The sequence below is a fragment of the Capra hircus genome, chromosome 23 (genome assembly GCF_001704415.2).
Source record: "Capra hircus breed San Clemente chromosome 23, ASM170441v1, whole genome shotgun sequence".
Classification (NCBI taxonomy): domain Eukaryota; kingdom Metazoa; phylum Chordata; class Mammalia; order Artiodactyla; family Bovidae; genus Capra; species Capra hircus.
Window position 1 is genome coordinate 2,466,968 of NC_030830.1, and position 7,169 is coordinate 2,474,136.

A 7,169-nucleotide genomic window follows, 5' to 3' on the forward strand; every position below is an offset into this window, starting at 1 on the left:
CACAAGGCTGGTCAAGTTCACGTCTTTCCATTCCCCTTAAGGACTCAGAGCTTTTCTCATAGCTCAGTCGGTAAAGAATCTGGCAGCAGTGCAGGAGGCCTTGGTTCGATCCTTGGGTCAGGAAGATCCTCTGGACAAGGAAGTGGCAACCCACTCCAGTATCCTTGCCTGGAAAATCCCAGGGACAGAAGAGCTTGATGGGTTGCAGTCCACGGGGCCGCAAAGAGTTGGGCATGACTGAGGCACTAACACTAAAGAAGGATTAAACTATCTGATGAGGGTGCATGCTTGATGGTTGATGTTTAAACTAGTCCTTTGAAAGAGCTGCTCAATAACTTTTGCTGAAAGTCTTTTCAATCAGGAGTTGTTCGTTTTACTTAAAATTGGACACATACTTATAGAAAAGAACATCAACTGCACAAAGACTTCTCGAGTCTTAGACTAAAAATTAATAAATAAAGCAACTATAAAACTTAGACTAAAAATTAATAAAAATAAAGCAACTCCGATAAAAATTAATTGTAAAAAATGATGACCCAAACATAGGCACGTACTATTCAGTATTAAAATCACATTGTAAATGAAGAGCCTTGGGCTGGGAGTCTGAGCTGTGGTTAACTGAGAGGCTCACTTCGCCTTTCTGGGCCTCAGTCTCCTCATCTGTGCGGTGAAGCCCCTGATGGTGCCTGTGCTGTGCTTCGCACGTGTGACCACTGGGTGCTTGCCTTGGTGCCAGTCTGGATCACACCAGATTTTTAAGACTTAGTACGAAAAGAAGAATATAAAGTAACTTAGTAATTTTGGATATTGATTACTATATCAGTGTAATAATACTCTGCATATATTGGGTGAAATACAGTAAATTGGAATTAATTTCACCTTTGTTTACTTTTTTGTGGGGTAGATCATTTTAAATGGTGTATGTGACTGTGTGATGTGTAGGACAGAGCAAGGGATGAGCGAGGGAAGGAATGAGCAAAATTTTCCCCAGAATCTGTCTCAACCGATCGTCTATAAGGCAGTTCTAAAGTTTCATGTTCAAATGTGTGTGTGTGTGTGTGTGTGTGTATGACTTGTGAAAGTAAAATTGCCCTTCCAGTTGGCTTAAATACTGATCATATGTATAGTGTGTGAGGGGAAATAGGGCTCTTAAAAAATGTTAAACAAGTAAAAGGCGACATTAAAAACTTGTCCCCACCCCTCCACCCCAGGATTTTGTGAGCTTCTCGGTTTGCTCCTCAAACTTTTCTACCAAAGGGATTCACTGAGGGACCTCCCTGGTGGGCCAGAGGTTAAGACCTCACCTTCCAGGGCAGGGGGTGGAGGAGCTAACATCCCGCATATCTCCGGGTCCAAAAAGGTAAAAAAAAGTAATATTGTAAAAAATTCAAAAAATAATTTTAAAATGGTCCACCGTTAAAAGGGGAAAAAAAGAGGTTTCGCTGAAACAGAAGAACACAGCCCGAAGCGGCCTTCCTCTCCACCTCCAGACGGGACTGTTTTTTCAGATCTCTTGTTTTAGCTTAAAAGACAAAATCCATGTGAGTTTTGCATTCATAATAAATTTCTGTTAACGTTTGGGAAAAGTCTTCAATTACCATCAGGTAACATCAGTGCTCTGGGAAGTGGTGCCTCTCGTTTAACCCGAGGTTCCCTTGGTCCACATCAGGACCATCATAATTGTATCTGAGGACGATTGCTAGGACGGCCCTGGTGGTACAGTGGAAAAGAACCTCCCTGCAAGGGACACGAGCTCGATCCCTGGTGTGGGAAGGTCCCACCTGCCCCAGAGCGACTATGCCTGTGTGCCCAACTGCTGATCCCGTGCTCCAGAGCCCAGGAGCCCCAACTGCTGAGCCCATGAGCCTGTGCGCCACGAGAGATGCCACCACACTGAGGAGCCCACACTCTACAGCTCGAGAGGCTCCTGCTCCCTGCAACCAGAAAACCCAGGCAGCAGTGAAGACCCAGCGCAACCAAAAGCAAAGCACAGTTTAAAAAATTCGTTGCTAGTAAGGCTAGTGTAGGAGGACTGTTGCTTGTAGAGAAACAGTGTCCATCTTCTTGCGGTAAGAATTAAATGAGATTCAATGCAGACAAGTCATTTTGCACGCAGTGTCTCTAAAAATTAAGTATTAGCTAGTTGCTGATAGGTGGTGTTCCATATAAAATGAAGGATAGAAGCTGAAGGATTTGCTGAAGGACTTCTCCAAGAGGATCTGACTACCCGGCTGGCTCACAGCGAGTTATAACATTGTATCAGCACTGCCATAGAACCAACGGGAACACCCATTTCATTTACAGTTTTGTTCATGTTTAGGCAAGTGTTAGTAAGAGCCTACATGTTCTAACTGAAAAAGTCCCAGAGAAGAAACCCTGAAATTTAATCTGGGAGCCTCCTTTTTATTTATAATTTATAGCCTCTGAAGAATTGTTAAATGGTCTTTAGTAAACAGCATGTTCAATACTATCAGTAAAAAGAACAAAGTCATTTGGAGGAAGAGAGAAGTGAAATAACAAAAGCCTATAGGCGGATACGGGCTTCCCAGGCAGCTCAGCGGTAAAGACTTCACCTGCCAATGCAGGAGCCACAGGAACGCGGGTTTGACCCCTGGGTCAGGAAGATCCTCTGGACAAGAAAGTGGCAACCCACTCCAGTATTCTTGCCTGGGAAATCCCATGCACAGAGGAGCCTGGTGGGGGTCCATGGGGTCGCAAAGAGTGGGACACGAATGAGCAACTGAGCACGCATGCTTAGGCTGATATACCTGCTGCCTGGCTGGATTTCCCCGTGTTGGGCTTGGGAAAGTCATGTGACATGAGTCCTTGTCTCGTCTCCTTAATAAGGGTGGTTGCTAAGGCCTCTTCCAGTTGCAAGTGCTGAACTTGCAAGTCAGACTCTGATTTCAAATTCCACCTCCCTATTTGCTAGTTGAATGGGCAAACCAAACTGTCTGAACTTGCTCCTTCATCTGAAAAGAAGATAGTACTTAATAACTGGTTTCCTCTCAGAATTTGAGGAAACGCTAAGGCAGGTTCCCTGGCCATGTCTGTATCTTGCTCTGTTTCCCTATTCCAGAATGAATACGTTTTATTTCACAAGCAGGATAATTGGGAGCTTAAAAGATGAGGACTCTAGAGCGAATGGTCCAAGTCCATGAACAGCCTTGGGAGCAGAGAGGAGAAAATGGCCTTCACCACCAACACGTTGCTTCCAGAAGAGAGTCTTAAGAGCAGACGAGGGGTGGGACTTGCCTGGTGGTCCAGTGGTTAAGACTCTGAGCTTCTGCTGCAGGGGGCACAGGTTTGATCCCTGGTCGGAGAAGCAAGATCCTGCCCGCCACGCAGAGGCCAGAGGGGGAAAATCTAGCTATAAGCAATTTACTGGAAAAAGAGCTGATGAGGGATTTTATTTCATCTGAAGATAAATTCACACCAAACTGTATGTAGTGAATTTCCGGGGCGCGAACCTTAATGTCGGAGGGGTGGGGTGGGGTGGGGAGGGGAGCCAGGAGATGCTTAGAAAGGGGAGGGTGGAGGAGCCCGGCGGCCAAACTTCCTGACTTGGCAGTTCTGCTGGGCCGGCCCCGCCCCGGCTTAAAACGGTGGGAGGAGTCGGCGTCATCCTTGAAGGAAACCGCTCCCAGCTTTGGGGCCTGGGATCTGGGGCGTGCTGCTTGGGGGCTCAGGCAGAGCTGGTTTGGGGAGCTGGCACCCACACCTAGCACACGAGCCGGAGAAGCTGGCCTTCCCAGTCAGATGAAGGGGTGAGCGCTCCCCCCAGGAAGAGGGCCAGGGCCGAGGCCGCCCCTCCCCTGGGGGACCGGAGCACCACCGGGCAAGCTGGCCACGTAGTCTTAGGACTCTCCAGGAGATCCGTGGGTTGGTTTGCAGAGAGGTTGCTTTCTGGTTTTGCTCTATGGCTGGCTTTTGTTGGGTTGATTGGTTCGTTTTAGGCACAGGGCAGCCTACAGAGCACCTAGTTACTCAGCTTGTTATTGTTATTGTTTAGTCCCTAAGTCGTGCCCAACTCTTTGTGACCCCATGGACTGCAGCCCCCCAGACTCCTCTGTCCTTGGGACTTCCCAGGCAAGAATCCTGGAGTGGGTTGCCATTTCCTCCTCCAAGGGATCTTTCCACTCAGGGCATGTAACCCAAGTTTCCTACATTGCAGGGGGATTCTTTACCACTGAGCCACCAGGGAAGCCCTAGTTACCCAGCTTAGTGGAAAGCAAAAAGCTGGGGCCCTTGCTTTCCCTGGGAAACCCCCCTCTGTTAGGCCCTTCCCCGCCCCTCCCGCAGGAACTTCACTGCTGCTTCCCCAGTTTCTGACCAAGTCTGCTTCGTGTCTGCTGGGTTTTAGGCTGCGCCTGCCAGCCTAAAGAAAGCGGCCTCAACAGAAAAGCAGTGAGCAGCCCTGGCCCTTAGCTGGATCCACTCTCCCAGCATCTCTGAATACCCTTGATCTTGGGACGTGGCTTTGAGGCCCCAGGATGGTGCACAGAGGGCTGGAGTCTGAGCCTGGGGCACAGAGAGCGCGTTTTCTGGGGACAGCTCACCAGAATGAGGCACAGTTTCTCAAGGTGTCAGAAGGAAATCTGGCTCTCTTGACTGGAACAGGCTTAGCAGGAGTCCCCGGAAAAAAAAAAAGTAGGGGGAACTCTTCAAAGATCTTAACGATGGGAAAACAAAGAAAGGGCAAGGCCCTACGAGAAGGCAAATGCAGAAAAGATCCCTGAAAGGTTGCATTTGGAGTTTGAAATTTCAGCTGTTTCTGTCTTCAAGCCCCAGGAAGGCCCCGTCCAACCTCAGCAGGCGCTCCTGGTCCACCCGCCTCGGGTTGGGCTCCTGCCAGCCAGTATCAGCCGCCTGGCAGGCGCAGGAATCTGTTTTCCAGACCATGTGGATTGAGGGGAGAGCAATCCAAGGAGGCAAATTAGGGGTGCTTTGGATGCAGCTGTTGAAGGCTGGGTGTGTGTTGGGGGGCTGTCCGCACCTTAAGGCAGTGTGAGCCCCGCCTGCACGTGATGGAAACCCAGGTGTCCCCAGAAAATAAAGGACAATGAAGGAGGTCACCCAGGCTTCCCAGGTGGCGCCAGTGGTATGCAAGAGATATAAAAGATGTGGGTTTGATCCCTGGGTCGGGAAGATCCCCTGGAGCAGAAAATGGCAGCCCACTCCAGGATTCTTGCCTGGAGAATCCCATGGACAGAGGAGCCTGGTGGGCTACAGTCCATGGCATCGCACAGAGTCAGATATAACTGAGTGACTGACACACCTGAGACCCCAGTGCTGCCATTTCCCGCATCTTTTAAGGATGCCGGGCTAGAAGTCAGGCTGTGCTCAGCTTCCCTCATTGGTGACATTCAGCCCTTTCACGTCAGCCAAGTTGCTTACCACTGGTCCACCTGTTCCAGCTTCCAAAGTTTTATTTTGTCCCCTCTCTCATTCTCCCTGGTCCTGCGCCGGTTTTGTTTCTTTGGTTTTTAAGCATTTCAGGAGGAAGGAAATGAGCTAAGTGTGCTCATCATGGGTCTTTATTCGGAACTGCATCTCAGACTCTAACAGACGTGTCTGCTTAAGGAAGGATACACAAACACAGCAGAGGGGCCTGGACAGCTCTGACTTTGTTGGTGTGAGCGCCTAGGAGAAAAGGAAGCAAAAATGTTACATTTGGATGAATGTGTAGTTCTTTTATTGCTGTGTTATTCTAAAAGTCTTTTCAAAGCCTGCCAAGGAAAGTCCAGTTCAGTTCAGTTCAGTCGCTCAAAGGAAAGTCAAGGAGAGATAGAAATAACATGGACAGATCTCAGATCTCTCTTATTGATAAAGCTTTAAAGATCTTCACTTATGATAACAAAGACAAAAACACGAGAAGACAGGCTGGCTTGGTGGGCAGAGGACTGGCAGAATTTTGTTATTCTCATTGTTTAGAATTGCCAGCACCTGGCGATAATAAAGAGCAGTTTTTGTTGTTTGGTTGATCAGTCACATCCGACTCTTTGCAGCCCTTTGGACTGTAGCCTGCCAGGCTTCTCTGTCCGTGGGATTTCCCAGGCAAGAATACTGGGATGGGTTGCCGTTCCCATGACTGCAGCCTGCCAGGCTCCTCCATCCATAGAATTCTCCAGGCAAGAATAGTGGTGTGGGTTGCCATTTCCTTCTCCCAGGGATCTTTCCGAGCCAGGGATTGAACCTGTGTCCCTTCCATCTCCTGTGTTGACAGGCGGATTCTTTACCAGAGAAGCCCCAATAAAAAGCAGAGGGAGTTTTAATTGGCTTACTACTGTCTTTAAAATCATTGCAGACAGATCTGTCCCTTACTGTCTGCACCTGAGCTGACGTCTCCCTCTCCTAAGACAGCGCTGCTTGGAGGTTCTGGTTGAGGATCCTGGGAAAAGAAACCTGTTGTGATGATGTGGAGATTTCAGACTTCAGGCAGAAAATGGCAAGTTTCTGGGCTTTCAGAAATTTTAAAACTTCAGAAACTGTAAAAATTATTGGTGGTTCTTCATATTATTTCATCTCTGTAAAATCCTGCAGGTGGAAAGTGTGTTTCCTCGTGTTCAGCTTCATTTAGTCCTGCATTTGATGCCTATTTATGGAGACCCGATTGTGTGCCAGCTTTGTGCTGAGACTTGAGGGGGGCAAAGCTATTGGAGGGCCTAGCTGGAGAGAGCGGCATCTTTGTAAAAAACTCACTGGAGGCACAATGTGGCACATGAAGGTTTTCTCCACTACAAGGTTTAGAAGAGAGCCAGGGAAGAATGGTATTGATTTCGCCTGCGGGCGCAGGTTGCCTTCAGCTGGAGAGGGCATTGAGCGAGCCAAGGGCTCCGGGCAGAGACGGGTTGTCCCTATGGGAAATGAGATCATTCTGGACAGCTACTCAGGACAAGTGTCGGGGCTGAGGTGCGTCAAAAGAATTTAAAGTGGATTTTTAAGGCAAGTGATTTTCAAAATCAGGCCCAGGGCAGGGGGCTACCCTACCCTCTTACTACTCGATGGAGATCCCAACACAGCCTTTCTTGGATCCTCTGAATCTCCAATTAAAAAAAAAAATTCTGAGGTCCATTGACATACATACATTACCAGGTGTAAGACAGATGGCTAGTGGGGCGCTGCTGTAGAGCACAGGGGGCTCCGCTCGGGGCTCTGGGACGACCTAG